At 44.3% G+C, this 20,178-nt stretch overlaps 1 protein-coding gene across 5 annotated transcripts in view; it reads right to left on the bottom strand.

Annotated features, from left to right (window-relative positions):
• PRKG1 (protein kinase cGMP-dependent 1) overlaps window positions 1-20,178 on the bottom strand; it is a 1,426,855-nt gene that overhangs the window by 1,173,985 nt on the left and 232,692 nt on the right. The window lies entirely within an intron of this gene.

A 20,178-nucleotide genomic window follows, 5' to 3' on the forward strand; every position in this document is an offset into this window, starting at 1 on the left:
ATATGTACATGTGGATTTGGCACATAGCAGAGTATGGGGAACAGTATTCCTGATATTTTTGTTCTTTGGCAGTGCAATGTTTTGTTCTGTTTTGGTTGGTGTTTCAGCCCTAGTGACAGCCCTACTGATCCTAAATGAAAGCACACCAAGCAGGGGCAGAACTACAAGCTATGGGGTCCCGCAGCAAATCTTTGATGCCCCCCCCCCCCCCCCGTTCATGCTCACACCCCTTCCCTACTCTGGGTGACCTTCATAACCTGGAAGACCATCTTGCAAGGGTTATAAAACAAGTCTTGCCATCATACTCTTCACACCCATGTATAGCCACAAAACCAGAGGATTTGGAGGATGGGTCCCTTTATTGGGGGGAGGTGAGGTTAGTAGTTGAGCCCCCCCCCCCCCCCCCCCCCCCTGCGGGATGCAGGAGCTGCACTACTGTAGTTACGGCCTCGACACCAAGCATCACTAATTCTCATTCTAAGCCCCTTACCCCAACCTCCAACTGCTAATATTAACTCTATGCCTATCCCGCAACTCCACCTTCCAGCATGAGCCTCTTCCCAATGTCTAACCCTAAACTTCCTGCCTAACATTAGCCCTTTCCTAATGCCTAACCTTAACCTCTCTCCTGATATATATGATACCTACACCTAGCTTAATAACCCTAAGAATTAAACCTAACCTCCCTCTTTCCTGTCCACTAGACCTAATCCTACAAGATGGTGACTAACTGTAACCAGTTATTACATTCAATCATCTTCACCCTTGATGCAAATTACTAGTATCTTCACTGAACACTCTCAGCTGCCGGAATCAGCTAAGGCACTTGTGGCCACACCATACACCTCTAATGACTGTAATGCTGTGATGATGCCAAAACCATACGACTGTAGATCAACCTGCTTGATGGGGCTACACCTATCCACATAACATTAGGTTAGCCCCAAAAGTACAAAATGCCATTTATGTCCAGAGCTGACCAGCACCCCCCAATAAATATAGTCTTCAATCTGTATAACTGTTAGGAAGATGATTTCTGATCCTCTCCTGCCTTGCTGCACAATGAGCCAGCACATCATCATCTTTACTACTTGCAGACAAAAAAAAAAAAAAGCTAGACAGCACCAACTGCCATTATCTATAACCATTCATACTAACAATGTCATTGGCTTAAAGGTTGTTTTTTAAACATATACAGAACACTCAAGCCCACGTGTGAGTGATTGACAGCGGCGCTCGCACAGGTGCAGTAGAGTGCGACCCCGAGTTCAGCCTCTGCACCGGAGGGGACCCCAGGCCAGCGGCTGCGAGTGGAGATGCGGCGATGGACATGTTGGCTGCAAGGGGCTGGATGAAGCCTCGAGTGAGTAGCTCTAAAGGTAGCACAAAACTCCTGATGACTCCTTTCGGTAAAAAAATAACTGAATTAAAATTTGAAGAATATTGTGTTGTATTCAATTATGTGTTTTTATTTGCCATCCCAGCATTGTTTCCAGGTTATCTTTGTGGCTGTGGTGTTGTAAATTCTCATGTGTGTCTTTTCGCTTCATTCATTATTATTATTTCTTATTTACATTTATTTACCATGTACATGGCTGTATCTGTACATAGCACATAAGCAATGCAGCCTCTACTGTCTGATTGGCCACTACTAGAGATGGCTCGAACCTTCGATTTTGGTTCGCGAACCTCAAACTCGAACTTCCAAAAAAGTTTGCAAACTTGAAAACTTTTCGAACCGCAATACACTTCAATGGGCAGGCGAACTTGAAAAACTACAAACACTGTCTAACACCTGGAAGGGGGCATGGCGGATTGGGATACACGCCAAAAGTCCTGGGGAAAATTATGGATTTGCCGCACAGCAGGGTTATAATCCTTAAAAGGCAGAAATCACATTGCATTGCTAAATTGGAGGCCTAAAGTGCTTGAAAACATCTTGCGTGTGTATACATGGATCAGCAGTTAGTGTAAGTAGTATACTTCTTCACACTGATAGATCAAACTCACTGTGTAACGCACCACAAACAGCTGTTTGTGTAGTCATGGCCGTGCTGGACTGGAGCGCACGATGGCGAGATTGCAGGCAATGGCGGTTTTCAAGCCCCCATGGTCGGGCTGAGGTAGCTCAATGACAGAACAACTGTCCACAATGAAGCAACAACCTTATTATCTTGGGTCAGGTGTGCCCCCCAACACACTCATATAACCGGTCATTGCTTTATTGTGATACGCAAGCCTCTTCACCGTGGCAAGGTAACGATCATGAAGGGGAATTGACACATGTAAATGCCTTTTATTTTGTTGTTGCAGCCGCAGTGCAGCCAGAAAAATTAGGCAGGCATGTACACTCACCAGAAGAAATTATTATTGTTCTTGTTAGCGGCCGCTGCTAGCAGTGGCCTTAAAAATTCAGGAATCCACCTGGAGTCCTGGTCTGGACCCTGTTGGTGGTGGCGGAGAAGGCAGTCAAGTGGCTTGCAGGCAGAGATGCTGTGTGGGGACTGACTTAGTCTTGGGGCAGGCAGTCACATGGCGTACAGGCGGAGATGCTGTGTGTGGGGACTGACTTAGTCTTCGGGCAGGCAGTAGCCCTCCGGGATCCATGACTCATTCATTTTGATAAAGGTGAGGTACTGAACACTTTTTTGACCTGACTGCTGGTGGTATAATACAAAGTGCAGTCACACAGAGGCAGTGAAAGGTATGCATTGAATGTGCTGGACCTGGCACAGTACAGCAATTAGCATGGGCCAGCTGTGACAGACAGGGCTGTATATGCAGTGTCAGTGGCACACACACAAAATAAAACACATCAGAAGAACATTAGATCTCAAAAGAGCAGTTTTGGGGTGCTTTTCATCAACAAATATCAGCAAGGAGCAACCTAACAGACCTCCTAACTATCGCTTTCCCTATCTCTCCAATGTCTCTCCCTTATCTCACTAATACAGAGGCATACAGAATGAGAACATTGCCGACGCTGCAGCCTTTTATAAGGGGTAGGGGGGCTCCAGGAGGGAGTGCAGTCTGATTGGCTGCCATGTGTCTGCTGACTGTGATGTAGAGGGTCAAAGTTTAGCCCAATGATGTAGTATAGGGGGCGGGACGAACTTGCTAACAGTTTGCGGTTCACCTCGAACTCGAACCAGCTAAGTTCGCGTGAACAAGTTTTCCGGCGAACTGTATGGGCCATCTCTAATCTCAATCACACCCTACACACAGTTGATGCTTACAAAATAATACAGTCATCCATTCTGCCTCCTGTGGTGTAGCATGCAGGTGGTGGTCCTAGGTGGTGGCAGTGCTTGGTACCCTGTCTATACTGCTCATCTCAGGTGAGGGCTTAGCACCTTAGGGAAAGGCAGCATAGCGGACCTTTACAGAAATGGTTTTATACACACATGCATATATTTTACACAGACTTGTACCCAGCTAACAACAAAATGTTGGCCGCAAATATCAGAAGTCATCAGAAGAATATCATGCTTTTGCGCTAAGGAGGAACAGATCGAAAGAGAACATCCCTTTATCTCAGTTGGTCAAATCATTATAGAAACCACTACAAAGTGTTTAGCAGAAGATCAACAAAAACTATTCCTTGCAGTGTTTGCACACTGGGGATTTACTGATACAACTAAGAAAAAATATGAGGATCTGATGTAAAGAATACAGGGAATCCTTAATTCTAGCCTGACTTTGTTTTCATAACTGATGGTTTTCTGGGCATTTGTGAGTCACTCAGCACGGTTATTGAAGTTGTACAGGAAAATGATATTCATGAATGTCAACCAGCCCTGGAAGAGGGGCAGTAAATATGTAAAGACCAGAAGATATATAATGATCATACAAGAGCCAAGACTAAAAAATATGGAAATGTATAACCATATATCCTGGAAATCATTCCTCTATTATGGTTGGATAAAATCTAAGCAAAAGGCCATGTAAGATAACCTGTATACATACTGCAGGTATACTGGTATAAAACAGATCTTTTTAATTTTAGTCCAGTTTCTTCCTTTTTTTTTACATCTAGTAACCAAGAGGGTGTGACTGCTTTGTCACCATAACATCATCTGGCCAGTTGTGATCAGTCAGAATCAGGGCATATTTTCACTATTGAAAAGGAATAGAAAAACCCATCTTTGCAAAAGTATAAACCAATTTATTAATAATCTTAAAAAAGACACGCAGTGTTTGTCCCTAAAGTGCAAATCCCCATAAGTTAAAAAGACCCAGGAAACATGTCCTAATCACCATCTGCATGTAATAACCCTGGCAGAGGAGAGAGACCACTCCAGGTAACGCTCCCTGCCTTAACCCTAAGTGCACTTTGTAAAGCAGGCCTGCAAATAAAGTTCCTGTTGCTGTGAATAACACTTGTGCTGTGAACAATAAGCAGGATAAGTTCAACATGCAGCAAATCTACTGCGTTCACACTATAAATGGCAAGCACAAAGTGCATCCAGTCTAATATGCAAATCCAAGCTGCTCCAGTAGGAATCTTGTATATAGTATTATCCAGCACAAGCAAAGCTGCAAAGCATAGGCGGCAAATGGCAGTTCACAATACAAATATATGCTTCAGCATCCATGTGAGTGGAGAGGGGAGAGGCTGCTGCGTGTCCCCCTGACTACTTCCATACCATCTTTCCCCCACAGGAAGACGTCCCTGATGGGGCAGCAATCTGAGAAGCCATCTAAATTCACCTGCTCCCCCTCAGCCTTAGCGGGGTAGAGTGCAGCGTGCGGTGACTCAACCACCTAAAGCCCGGAACCTGTGTCGTGTCACTACTGCATGCACCCAGGAAGGTGCTGGTAAGCTAAATCACAACTCTGTTGATTATTATAACCCTGAAGCACATATTTGCACTGTGAACTGCTACCTGCCGCATATGCTTTGCATCCCTGTTTGTGCTGGATAATACTATACACAAGCTTGCTGCTGGAGTAGCTTGGACTTGCATATTAGGTTGGATGCATCCATCATCCTGAAGCATATATTTGCATTGTGAACTGCCATTTGCTGCCTATGCTTTGCAGCTTTGCTTGTGCTGGATAATACTATATACAAGATTGCTACTGGAGCAGCTTGGATTTGCATATTAGACTGGATGCACTTTGTGCTTGCCATTTATAGTGTGAACGCAGTTGATTTGCTGCATGTTGAACTTATTCTGCTTACAGAGAACCCGAGGTGGGTTTGAAGAATATTATCTGCATACAGCGGCTGGATCTGCCTATACAGCCCAGCCTCTGTTGCTATCCCAAACCCCCCTAAGGTCCCCCTGCACTATGCAATCCCTCATAAATCACAGCCACGCTGCTGACAAACAGCTTGTCAGAGCTGTCTGTGTTTATCTCTATAGTGTCAGTCTGCTGCTCTCCCCGCCTCCTGCAGAACTCCGGTCCCCGCCTGCATCCCTTCCCTCCCTGCTGATTGGAGGGAAGGGACGGGGGCAGGGACCGGAGCTATGCAGGAGGCGGGGGAGAAGCTGAGACTGAAACTACAGATGTAAACACAGCCTCACAGCATGGCTGTAATTTATGAGGGATAGCAGAGTGCAGGGGGACCTTAGTGGGGTTTGGGATAGCAACAGAGGCTGGGCTGTATAGGCAGATCCAGTCTCGGTATGCAGATAACATTCTTTTAACACACCTCGGGTTCTCTTTATTGTTCACAGCACCAGTGTTATTTACAGCAACAGGAACTTTATTTGCAGGCCTGCTTTACAAAGTGCACTTAGGGTTAAGGCAGGGAGCGTTACCTGGAGTGGTCTCTCTCCTCTGCCAGGGTTATAACATGCAGTTGGTGATTAGGACATGTTTCCTGGGTCCTTTTAACTTATGGGGATTTGCACTTTAGGGACAAACACTGCGTGTCTTTTTTAGGATTATTAATAAATTGGTTTATACTTTTGCAAAAATTGTTTTTTCTATTCCTTTTCATTTGTTTATTGGTGTGCTATGCACACAATATGTGCTCTATTTTTGATATTTTCACTATTGCGGAGTATTAAGCGTTTCCCCGAATCCGGGTCAGATGGGGAAACGCTGGCTATTCAGTCAATAGGCTTGCCATTCGATTTGTATGCTGGTGCGATCTGGATGGCATGCTGCAGTTAACCATACAACAAACCTGAATCCCTATAGCCATACATGCTACAGCTTTGCAACAGCAAATGCGTGCCGCATCTGATTCAGAAACGGACGTGGCACCCCAGTGGGAGTATCTCCAAAGATGTGCCTTACCTAGATGATTGTGGCCGTCTTCTCCAGTATAACATAAGCCACTGTGATAATTGCTGTATGGTGACGATTTCCTGGAGCCCGGCCATTTTTGGAAATACAATAGATCAGAGCTCGAGGATATTGGATGTATTGACCAGCTGGATGGTGTAATGGTTACAGAGACCAGGGTTTGCATCCTCGATGAAAACATAATCTAACTAATAAGTGAACCTTGGGCAAGACTACCTAATGATCCATGATGGCCTATCCTCAGTGGTCTGACAGGAGAAAAGTGCTTTACAAATGTTAGTATTTCATTAGAACAATGTACTCTTTGAGATTTTCTCTGCTAAATTGGTGTAACACATTTACAAACAAATCTTCCCCAGTCCCTGCTGTTTTTTTCCCCACTTTGTTTACATGACCACATAGACTAACACTGCCCTGGGGTGGGCTGCGGTAAAAATACTGCACCATGCCAGTGTGCAAGGGCCCTGATAATTTAGTCCTCTGGGTGTTCTACCAAGATGATCTATCAGCTGTTTTGTAACCAGTTGGAACTCTCATAACTCCACTCCCATGCCAGATTTAATACTGTGAGGTCAGGCACTGACGCATGAAACTTATTGTAAACATATTTTTTACTGTCTAACTTGGGTTTGTTTCAGTGTGCACCGGCTTGGAAGCATCTTTTATGCATTCCTGGAAGCGCTTACATTTTTATTTCATGCCTAGCACTTAAGTAAACAACAGTTTAGAGGACAGTGTGGAATGTTCAGCGATTTAGCAATACATTATTACTTCTATTTTTTCTCATAAGGCAGCACACAAGATTCTCATTTGGACACAATGGAAACTTCAATCTCTCACAAGCAAAATGGAACAAGGACGGCAATAAATCCTATATGATTATTTTGCTCCCCTGAAATTTGATATTAGTGGAGATGCCTATTGACTCGATCCTAGAATCACAAATTGTGATTGCTCAGTTTCAAACTCAATGGCCAGCATTTACAAAGCATAACTGCATGTGGTAATGCAGAAAACAGCTGATTTTATGGCTCATTTAGTGAAATCAATTCACTAAAGCTGTTGCAAGCTTAAATTACAGAGCAGTGCGGTAAATTACTGACTTGTGCGGCAAATACCTCAACACGTCAGTAAAATGTCAATTCACAACGATTAGAAGATACGGTAAAGCCCAGTAATACGTTTCCTATTTACCAGCAGCTTTGATGTGGCGAAAAACAGCTTCCACATGACTTCAGGGTACTTTATCCCATGAGTAATAGAAGAAGAGAGCCAATAGGAACAGCCTCTGTCTCCTGCTACTCCATCTGATAGGCTGGGATGTCTTCTCAGGAGGGTCAAGCTTCTTTACCCTCAGGCAGCAGAGCAGAGAGCCCGGCACAAAAGAGGTTTCCCCTGCAGCCCTTCAGACGTTTAACCCTTTAGGATCCTGTTTTCAGGTGTGGAAAAGCTAGTGGGGAAATCAGCTAAGCATGGCGTGTGTAATGTTTATTGAGAGTTCATTTAAACACAGGGTACAGATTCAGAGGCAGCAGAGAGAGTATGAAAAACATGTATATGTAAAAGGATTCTGGGGATGCCTTTTACTATTGTAATTGTGTCCGTCAGTGGGAGAACATTATGTAGCTGTTACCACAAAGGTCTTTTTTGGTAAATTACCAAGCTTCTACCGCACCTGTGTAAAGCTTTGCGAATGCTTCAAAAAATGAAAAATATCACATTCGTAAATTTCCCAACCATGTTTTTTTACCGTCCAAACTTGGTAAATTCTGCCCATTACATAAATATGGGAACAGTTTAATTAACATCTTCGTATATTTACCTCCTATCAAGATTAGACTGTGCATTTGTCTGAAACTCTGTAAAGAAGCAACTACTGTTAAAGTGTACCTGAGGCAAACCTCTGGTGAAAATCAAATACTTACCTAAAAACAAGGTCCCAACTGCATAGTAACCAGGCGCCACTCATGCCATGCTACTGTGCAGGCGTGGCCGTTCTTCCACAGGTGCAGTGCTGCTGCACTCGTGCATAAAGAGGAGTGCGATTACAATGTGCAGGAGGGTGTCAGGCAGCGGCAGAGGTTCTCTTTAATCACTTCAGTACCAGTAGTCTCTGCCCCCTTAAGGACCAGAGGCCTGCGGGTACACAAACGGGGCTCACCGACATAACGCCACACGGACCTGTCACTCTCTCGTCACCGCAACTCACTGGCTCTGCCGTTGCTATGACAGCAGAGCTCCATGAGTTGTTCAGGAACCGATTTCATTGGCTTCTGACCCTGTGATCACTGTGAGCAAATACTAGTGCGAGTGGGAATCTGACTTGACGCCCACCAGCCTGAGGGGCAGTGAAAGAGTCCGTGAGCTCCGCACTTCTTGTTACATTTTAATGGATTTACAATGAAGAGCTATTTTATACTAAAAGAGCTATAATTCACTGGAGGTGCTAACTCATTTTGAGGACTGTGTGAAAGGTTCTAAGGGGTTCGGACGGATGGCCAGGTCATAGCAATCCAACTTTGTATATTGTACATGGGTGTTGATCACACCAGTAAAAATTATAGTCAGTCTAGGAATTTTTATTTGGCTGTAAATTGACACTGATAGGTAATTTTTTAATAAAATGAAATTAGAAAAAGTCTGGGGGAAAACTGATGTATGTTTATTGTAATTTTATAACAACAGGGACATTTCTCTTTACTCACACAAGAAACATCTCACAGCCCCTCTGAAACACTGACACCCTAAGCTGCAGCCTTGTGCCTCCCTCTTTGCAAATACCTCCAAAACAGACACTTCATGACATGGACTGGAATACACGTGGACTAATAAAACATTTTTTTTTACCTTGGTGGGAGGACTGTGGACCAGTTAATGGGTACTTCACTTGATTCATATACAAGAGAAGATTAAGTTTTTCTACATAATTTTTTATTTAAACTGAACCAGCATTGAAAAAAAACGATATACAAGATAGATACTTACCTACCTCAGTAGAGGAAAGAATCTACGTAATCCAGAGTCTTCCCGGTTTATCCCGGTTTATCCAGCGCAGAGTCCTTGGGAACATATTTGACGAGAGCTTGCTCCCTCTGTGTACTGGTGCGGCTGTACTGTACATGCGTGAGAACGGTCCACACCTGTGCAGTAGCACAAAGCTGCTCATGTGTGTCTTTTTTCCTCTGTGCATGGGCAGCCTCATGCTATTGCGCAAGCATGGGCCGCAGTCATACTGCACAGGTGTGTGCCATATTCCCACATGCTTAGTATGCCCGCGCTCATACATGGAAAAGGGGTTGGGCACTGCGCAGTAACACAAAGCTGCTCCTGCGTGTCTTTTTCCTCTGTGCATGGGCAACTTCATGCTATTGCGCAAGCATGGGCCGCATTCATACTGCACAGGTGTGTGCCATATTCCCACATGCTTAGTATGCCCGCGCTCATACATGGAAAAGAGGTTGGGCACTGCGCAGTAACACAAAGCTGCTCCTGCGTGTCTTTTTTCTCTGTGCTTGGGCAGCTTCATGCTATTGCGCAAGCATGGGCCGCATTCATACTGCACAGGTGTGTGCCATATTCCCACATGTGACCGCACTCATACATGGACAGGAGGGTGGGCAAGGAAAAGTAGAGGGTCCCAGGCAGCAGCGGTTTGGTCGGAGAAGACATGAGAAGCCTCTGGAGCGTCCACAGGTTTCCTGCTACTTCAGTAAGAATCTTTTTTTCATTACAGGTTTGCTTTAAGAAGAATTAATTGGAAAATAAATTAATTAACTTGATTGAACGGCTGATGTATATCTTCAAACTACTTCACTACATTCAAATGCAAGAGTCAACATTTTATGAAATTGCACAACGTATCATCTTTAGCACTAGTTGATTTAATTGAGTTAATGAGCAGGACTTTATTATGATCATTACTATTTTCGGTATGTATTTGAGTATGCTGACATGTTCCAAAGCACTGACTGTCCATCAGAGATGTTCACAATCTGATCCTTATCATAGTCATAGTCTAATATCCCCACATTAGGGTACGTGCACATACATTCAGCCTGGCTTCACACTGGCTGTAAAAACCATCCACTTATCGGAATGAAACCGAACAGATTGGCAGACATGCCAATGGATCCTGTAAAAAGCAATAAGATATGTTCACATTGGTCCATTCGTATGGATCCATTCATTCCCTTCTGACGGGCTGAACACAAAGTTGTGTGGGAGGATATGGATCGCCAACGAAGTGGATGCGGACAGAATCAATGGAAGCCTATAACCGACAGTGTCCATTCTCTCTAGGCTGGTCACCTACCTACTGTACGGGGAAGTGCCAGTATACAGATCCAAGTCTAAGCAGAAGCATTGAGCTCTTCACTAGACTGCAACTGATCAGTGGAAATCCTCTTCCCAGGAAGGATTTTCATTGGTTCACTTAATGGTGAACAAGTGAGAATCCTTTACAGTAGAAGGAGGATTCCCATTGGTCTCAAAATGGCCCCCTGGTGCCTAGTGATCCAATTTCAATATATATAGTCCTTAAAGGGAACCTAAAGTGAGAGAGATACTGAGACTGACACACTTATTTACTTTTCCACAACACCAGGGCCGGATTTTACATAAGGCACAATAGGCACGTGCCTACAGGCGCCTTATTCATCAGAGGCGGCTCCCCACCCCGCTCCCACTGGCTCTGCCACTCTTGGCATCAGTGCAATTGCGTCCAGCGCAACTCGACAAGCATCTAATCGGCACATGCAGTTGTAAGCATGGGTATTGGGAGGCTGCGCGTGGCGATTTTTTTTTTTTTTTTAAACTTTTTTCTCCTCAGTAGTACTCGACCGCTTGTATGCCTGGAACTAGGAAACTAGTATGTCGCTCCTAAAAGGAGGGGAAGGGGAGCGGAGCTAGACAGGGCAAATAACCAATCCATTAGCAATTGAAAACTCTCCGCCCACCCCCCCTCTCTTTCAAGTGCAGGCCAGTCTAGCTCAGATGGTGGCCGGCTGGCTGCCAAACAGGAGATTCACAGTGGGGGTGCAGAGTGTACGGGGGGGGGGGGGGGGGATAGCTGCACAGTGTGTATGTAGGCAACAGATCCCCCCCTCCCCTTCCAGTCTTATGGTGCATCTGCAGCACAAGAGAGTATGACAGCAAGCAGGAGGATGAACTCATCAAGGCTGTGGTGAAGAAGTGTTTCCCCCCCCCCCCCCCCCCCCTCAGCTTCCTGAATGTCGGGAAAAGGGTGTGGGGAGGAGGGGATGTATAGTGTGTAAGTGTGTGTATGTAAAGTGTAGATGTGTACAATGTGTGTATTTACTGTGTATTTATGCATGGGTGTATGTACAGTGTGTGTGTGCGCATGTTTGTATGGTGTGTGTGTACAGTGTGTATAGGTGTGTGTATGAACAGTGTGTGTGTGTGCATTCATGCATGTGTGTATGTCCATATGTGTATGTAAAGGGTGTGTATGCATGTGTTTATGTATGAACAGTGTGTGTGTGTACAGTGTTTGTATGCGTGTATGTATGTACAGTGTATGTTTGTGTGTGTGTGTGTGTGTGTGTGTGTGTGTATAGTGTTTGTATGCGTGTATATGCATGTGTATGTATGTACAGTGTGTGTGTGTGTATACACATGGCCTCGATTCATAAAGCATTCCCGCATGCGGGAATGCTGAAAGCAGATGACTTTACCGACAACTTAGCAAAATGTGTATTTATAAAGGCTTTTTCCGCATGAAAAGCCGACATTTGTGAGCAGAGCGAGAAATCACCGCCTTCTGCGGTGATTATGTTAATAAAAGTATCAAAATGCCCATTCATAAAAATTACCGCAAGCGGGATGCGGCCGGGGATTACCGCTACCTCGGGATGTAGCGATAACCATGCGGAACACGTGCAAGTGAATGGGACAGACCTCCCAAGCAGCAGCACTGAGAGGAGTGCACGGAGGGACTCCGGCAGCTTCCTACGTTTCCGCATGCCTTCCGCCAGCCTAGAGCGGGAGATCTCAGCTCTGTTATCGCAACTGACAAAATTTTATGAATGACCACCCAGAAGTGTGAAATACCGTGCGCGGAGTTTTCCCGCACGGATTTCATTGCCCGCACACACTTTCATGAATCGAGGCCATTGTGTTTGTATGTGTGTGTGTGTTTGTGTATGTACAGTGTGTGTTATAGGCTATATAATATAATGGCTATAGGGATTCGGATGGGTGCTGGAAGCTGTGTGCAGGAAACTGTAGCATGCTGTCCAGAGGTATGCGATTTGGACAGCAAGTCCACTGACGGAATGGGCAGTTTCCCTGTCTCACTCGCATACGGGAAACCTATGCATTCGAAGAGATTTGGTACTGCTAGAAATGTCCTTAGCATTAAAAAGGCATGCTTTATTTGGTGAGGGAGGTGGATATAGGTTGGATATTGCCCAGGCCGTAGTTTGCCTGGGGGTAGGGTATTGTGTAGGCCATGGGCTGCTTGGGAGAAGTGCCTGAGGGGACACAGGAGTTGGGCTTTAACCCTCCTGGCGGTTTGTCAAAATCCGCCAGGGGGCAGCAAATACGTTTTTTTTTTTTAATTTTTTTTTTCTTCATGTAGTGAGGAGCGAGACGAGGTCTCACTACATGATAGCCGCTGCTCAGCGGCATCCCCCCAGCCCCTCCGATCGCCGCCGGAGATCAAGAGATCCCGTTCAAAGAACGGGATCTCCTGGAGGGCTTCCCCCGTCGCCATGGCGACGGGGCGGGATGACGTCACCGACGTCGTGACGTCAAAGGGGACTCCGATCCACCCCACAGCGCTGCCTGGCACTGATTGGCCAGGCAGCGCACGGGGTCTGGGGGGGGGGGCGGCTGCGGTGACGTGTATAGCGGCGGATCAGCGGGTAGCGGCGGCGATCGGGCACTGCACGCAGCTAGCAAAGTGCTAGCTGCGTGCAGCAAAAAAAAAATTATGCAAATCGGCCCAGCAGGGCCTGAGCGGTGCCTCCCGGCGGCATAGCCCGTGCTCGGCACGGGCTTACCGCCAGGGAGGTTAATGGAGGGGTTCTTGTCTAGGACACAAGAGGTCTTTTTACATGGTAGCACACAAAAGACCAGCGCTGCTACCTGTCTCATGCACAAGGTTACAGGCAGGCCCTGGCCAGTCCCCTGTGCACCTCTTGCTCAGTCCCTGTTGTGTGTTCTTTCTCTGGCATTAGTAAAGCCTGTCTTCAATATTCTTGCTGCTGTATGGGTAATGCTCTCAAATGTAAGGGCAGGCAGTGCATGCTTCAGTAAAGCTGGAGAGAACACATACAGCAGGGATAGAGCAAGTGGAGCATGAGGACAGGCTAGCCAGCATTTGCCTGTATACTTGCGTTTGTGACAGGCATGTGGGCCGGTCTTTTGTGTACCACCCTGTACTTCATAAAGGCATGGGAGGGATTTGTTGTCTAGGCCACAGTCCAGCTTTACAAGGGGATGGTATCATCTAGGCTGCAGGTACCAGTTTAGCATTAAAATCTACCTTTCCTCGTCCGTCTCCCACTAGAATTAACCGATCACTCCCTACCTGCAACTAGACTTAAATGATCACTGCCTGCCTGCCATGAGAATTGACTGATCACTGCCTGCCTGCCATGAGAATTGACTGATCACTGCATGCTTGCCACAGTAATCGACCATCACTAAAATAAGATTATTACCTCATTGTGGTTAGAATCACAATTTTTGTGTTATTGGTATAATTTCCTTGTGATATGTGTTATCTGCTTGTTGTTGGTAATATTTGCCTATACCAGTAGACTCTCGTTATAGTAAACTCAGTCCTCAGGTCCCAGTAAATGCATCTGTATAAACATACAATGCATAACCAATTCTGATGTAGTAAACTTCTGATATAGTAAACTTCTTTTCCTGGTCCCTTGGAGTTTACTATAAAGGGATTCTACTGTATTTGGTAAATTCTGCACAGTATTAGTAATATCTGCATATTGTTGGTATTCTCTACTTTTATTTGGTAATGCCTGTATTGCTTTGGTTGGTTTTATTTCATAAGAAAAGAGGGCGTGATTTGGGGGTGTGGCCTGAGCTGATGGGCAGGGTTTAGGGCGCCAGAACTTCTGTGCCTATAGGCTCCTGAGCTGTAAATCCGGCCCTGACAATACCAGTTGCCTCGTAATAATTTTAGCCATAGATCCCAAAAAGGCATGCAGATCATATGTTTCTGACAAAATTCTGACAAGATTAGCTGCATGCTTGTTTCAGATGATTCATTCAGACACTACTGATACCAGAATGACCAGCAGCACTGGTAATGTATTTGTCCCTTTAGGCTGCGTTCACAGTGGGATGTTAAAGTCTCACGTTACAGCAGCCCAACTCACAGTCATGAAAAATCAATGTGCTGTTCAGAGTGCCCACGTTGCCTTACATTGTAACACTACATGTTGAATGAAAGTGCAGCATGCTGTGCGTTATACTGGGCTTTAGCTGCGTTAGACTGCTTGCACATGCTCAGTGACTAGCCACATGGCTAATTAATATTCACTGCACTGTGGTAACCTGGACTCGTAGTGTTGTCCGGATCATGAATGAATTGTTCATTTGATCCGGATCTTTTTTGTGAGTCGAATCATCCGGATCATCACAATGCACGATTCGGTTCACAGTGGATGTCTGTCTGGAAGAAACAAGAACATACAGAATGTACAATGCAGGGAAAGTCGTGTCCTGCTAGTCATTTCACCCCCAGTCTGCTTCTCTAGTAAAATGATTCAAATGATTTGGTTCAAAGATCCGGATCTTTTCAATGATCCGATTCGAATCATCCAAATCCTTGAAAAGATCCAGACTTCCCATCACTATACTGGAGCGGCTGTTCTATCAGTATAGATAGAAGGAAAACAGCGCACCAAGAGCTGCATAACGCGGCTCAATCTGACGTCCAACTTCAGCACCACCATGCGTTGCGTTAGGGGCACGTTATGCGATCTTAACGTCCCCTAAAATGCAACGTCTTGGTGTGAAAGAGGCCTAAAACAAGACTTGCTGAGATACCGGTACTTTTTTGCCATGAGACAGAATTAGGCACATGGGATGTTATATCTGTTAATATGAATATTGCATAGCAACTGCAAAACTGAAAGAGCATTTCCATGGCAACAAACACATTAAGATTATACCCTGAAAGGGTATCAAAGTTCCACTTCAAAAGTTCTCAGACTTAAAAGACACAAGAGTAGCAGCAATACTACTAGGAAACATTTACAGAAGTTATGGTATCGCTGTCCTTCCTTAGATTATTAAATGTATCAGACAGGTGAAGTTAGGCTTTTAATGGTAAGAGGAAAGGAAGAAAAGACTATTCAGAGAAGGGTAATGGCAAGCCTGACATGTTATGATGGGAGTCAGATCAGTTGGAATACAGTAGCTCACACAGGTAATCAAACAACGTATAATAGATGCTGATGTGACTGGAAAGATTAAAGCAGAATGAAAGGGCATAGAAGAATGGAAGGCAAGGTTCACCTGACATGAAATGCGGAATAAAAGCAAACGGGCGAGTCAAAAAGCAGATGAGACAGAACAGCTGATAGGTGAAAGATAGACGCCGCATAGAATGCAGAAAGCCCTGTATAGGAATATGGTTGTTCCATGCCTCACAGCACAACATTCCAATGTTGGCCTCCTGTTGCTAGGGAACCAGGGATAACCTCCATTGATAGACAGACAGCAAAATATGGTCATGCCTCAGAAGCAGCCAACAGTAACGATAAGAACATATACGGTTTTCAGCCACTATTCCCAGCGGGAGATTATGTACAATTATTGCATAAAAATGGGTCAGCCCTATTGCATAATCCAAAGAGCAAAGTACAATAAATACTAATTAGCAAGGGCTCCGTGCTATAGTGCTTTAGATGGCATGACAGCTTACATTATTCTTTTTTTTAGTATGTTAAACGCGATCGTGCACGAGTCAAACTTTTTTTTTCTTTTTTACCATTGTAATCATGATGATGCACAGAATGTATGCATACTAAAGTGTGCACTGCAGAATATGTACAGCAGGAATTCTGCACTAAAGTGTTTTCTCAAATGACCCCTGATGTAAGAGGAGGGATATGGAGGCTGCCATAACGATTTCCTTTAATACAATACCAGTTGCCTGGCTGTCCTGCTGATCCTCTGCCTCTAATACTTTTAGCCATATACCCTGAACAAGCATGCAGATCAGGTGTTTCTGACTGAAGTCTGACTGGATTAGCTGCATACTTGTTTCAGGCGTGTGATTCAGGCACCACTGCAGCCAAAGAGATCAGGACTGCCAGGCAACTGGTATTGTTTAAAATTAAATAACTATGGCAGCCTCTATATACCTCCCAGTTACTTTAAAGGACAACTGAAACAAATGCGATATGGAGGCTGCCATATGTATTTTCTTTTAAGCAATACCAGTTGCCTGGCTATCCTGCTGACCCTCTGCCTCCAATACTTTTAGCCATAGACCCTGAACAAGCATGCAGCAGATCAGGTGTTTATGACACTGTCAGATCTGACAAGATTAGGTGCATGCTTGTTTCTGGTGTGATTCAGATACTACTGCAGGCAAATAGATCAGCAGGGCTAGCAGGGAACTGGTATTGTTTACAAGAAAATAAATATGGCAGCCTCCATATTCTTCTCACTTCAATTGTCATTTAAAGAAAGGTGCACTGCTTCACAGATCCTTTTTCAAGCATTGACATGATGGCTAAACATGTGGCACCATAATTGTTTATGCACCAGATCTATGAACTGCTCTTGCACTTTTTAAATCTAGCATATGCTGCAGGCAGTGATAAAGGCACGAGTGAGACTGAATATGTTTTAACGGTCTTTCCGTGATTGACAGAGGCAATCCCCAAGGATTTTATAAACTGTCCCTGCTGTTCTAGCTTAATTCTAAAGGATTTTATCACCCTCTCTGGGGAATGTATTCAGCTAACCCACGCTGTGATTATATAAACTGTATACAGCAGAAGCTGAATATCAAGGAATCTAATGAACTGCATTGTGTTAACTATCCAAAGCGCCAACTTGTAAATTATTTTTTATTATTCCTGCGCACTGAATGGTGTACATCTGCATCTTGCAATTTGTAATTATTGACAACAGGTCTATAAACGATTCCAGCTATCTTTTCCCCACAGAAGGAGCTGCAAAACTGCAGTTCTGCTACCTGTTAACCTGCTGTGAGGTGATTCTACAGTTGGCTGTTGACAGCATACTGATAGCAAATGCTCCTATTTTCAGAACACCATGTGTTCCCTCTAATACATGGAAGTGTGAATTTTAATAGTGTGTGAAGAAGTGAAATGGGAAATTAGCAAGTCCCACACAGAATAAGAGATGATTGTGTGTGTATTTATAGAGGCTTGCTGTACAATAAATGGGAGGATGTAGTTACAGACATTTGCCTTGCTTGCTTTTCTTGTTCATTTAGGTATTTCCTAAATAAAAATAAAGCAAGTTCTGCATTCCATTTGAACAAAAAGTGAGGAATGACACAAGCTATTGCAGCGTGTCCTTGGTTCACCTAAAGCATCATCTACAATGAATTCTTCAGTCATCGGAGAGTGCTAGTTGATATGTGGCATGGGGATGTTTGCTAAAAACGTAGACATTTTCAAACAATCCCCTCAGTCTGTTTTCGCTTCAAGAAGCCCAGCCGTGCAGGTCTGCTGAACTGTCATGCAGTGTGGGTGTTTGGAGCAGTACATTTTTACCAGTCTGTCATAACACTGGCATTCTTTAATGGAACGCTTTGCAAGCGTTGTTCCAGCATCACATTATCTTTGACCCTCTGTGGCATTGTATTCATTTCTTCTGGCACTGTGCAGAAAAGCTAGGCTTCCTGGCATGTTCCGCATGCCTAATAATCTAGGGTCTCTACTTGACGTCACAACCCACACAGGCTGCTGTGCTCCATGTGTTGTGCATCAAGTGCCTGACACGACAATCAGGATTCTCTCACTACAGCAAAGCACAGGAATGAAATGCACTGAGCAATCTGGTTGCTAAGGGCAACCAGAACTGTTGTTTGTACATAAGCTTGCCAGGCACTTACTATGAGGCATTCATTGACTGGGGGATCTTTCCCTTTCCACACAAGAATATCCTGTGGTGCTTATGAAATATGCTGACCATACATGTAGAAATGGAATGCACTAACCTGTAGGCAATTTTACGAATGGTTGGGGCAATTGGCGACTGTGCTTCTGGGGAAAACGCTGAAGTGCCTCAGTCCTAACTACTGAGCTATGAGATGATGAAACAGACTGAAGCGAGGTACACACTCTCAATTATGATTGGCTAATCAGTGACCAATTTTACCACCCCTTTGTAGTATGAGGGTTTACCTACACAATCTTTCCATAGCATTCAATATCTGGTAACCCTGATATTACATGGAGGTGGTAAAATTGGTCAGTGATTGGCCAATCATAATTGAAAGTGTGTACCAGGCTTTAGCGTACTCAGTTACATTCCCCTCACACTACATAGCATAAGGCTGGCCAAACGTTGCACCAGCAGGTTGCCATGTGTATGGCTAGCATTGTACAAGTCATTCAAAAACTTTAGGCGCAAATTCATGGCCAGTAATGTAACCTGACTGCGATCTGTGTAATTCAGAGCAGCTGCTGCATGTATATTCTCAATGTAAGTGGGAAACTGAGCCTACTACAGGGTGCTCAGACCATGTGCACTGAAAGCCTGTTCCTTGTCATCACTGCTGCATTATGTATGCATGCGGAAAACCCCCAACGGGACCACCTGAGCATCTTTTGTGCGAATTAAGGTATTCTTTATTGACTTAGAGCCCAGGAGAGTGAAATGCATTTCAGCACTCATGTTGCTCTGTTGTGCTATATTGGATGAGATTTAAATTACAGCCAATGCAAACACGTTACACTACAAGTAAAATATAGCTGATTAGAGTAATCAGAATAAAGGGACGATGTAATTTAATTGCAAGTATAAAATCAGCCCAGTAAATTGTTTTCCACTCCAGCCTGGCTCATTTTCATACATTATGATGTGAGCTGAAACAGAATGATTTGGGAGCAAGCCTCTTGATATTCTGCTTAATCAAGCCATCAGGGAGCGGAGGATTAGCTGTTTGCCTTTGATGTCTTGGCTTTATAGAATTATTCAAATGTTCATAGTAAGTGAGGAGAAATACATAGGAAAGAAATGATGCTGAAACTGTGCAAACAGGTGCTCAACGTGAGCCCACAAGTGTCTTCACTGATGTTGCACCTTGACAAATGGTCTCCCAGTCCTGCTGAAGGTCCATGTATCCGTGGCATGAGTCATCTGCCTTGGTAAACCTGAGAGAACTGAGGGCTTTTAAATCTCACTGGCTAGAAGATATGAGGATGTTCAACTCAACCCATCCAATCACATACAGTGGACTTAAAAAAAAAAGGAAGTTTCCTGCCTCTCATTCTATCTGGAGTGAACACATCTCTTTTAGAAAGACCATATTGTCTAGTATTTAGTAATAACCTGCCTGGGGCAAAGTTATGACTATTCTCTGTTTCGCACACTTATTTGGCTGCACTGGTTTAGAAAGGCTGCAGCACACTTGTAGCTGTAAAGTTACCTGACAAGTTCTACTCACAAACCACATGCTATTTGGCTACTTTTAGTTTACTACCACCCAATGATAAGATTTTGATACTTACTATGTAAGCACTATTTTAGAAATATATATATAGGACACAGTCATATCATTAAGCAGCAGAATATTGAGCATTTCGATCTTCTGAAGCAACACACCTCTCAAGAGAAAGGCAACAGTAAACATAAGCCATAGAGTTTTCAAACATACATACCTGGACATCTGACAACAACACACAGATGGGTGCAGATACTTGGAAGAGAAATGTG

The sequence above is a fragment of the Hyperolius riggenbachi genome, chromosome 10, assembly GCF_040937935.1.
Source record: "Hyperolius riggenbachi isolate aHypRig1 chromosome 10, aHypRig1.pri, whole genome shotgun sequence".
NCBI lineage: Eukaryota > Metazoa > Chordata > Amphibia > Anura > Hyperoliidae > Hyperolius > Hyperolius riggenbachi.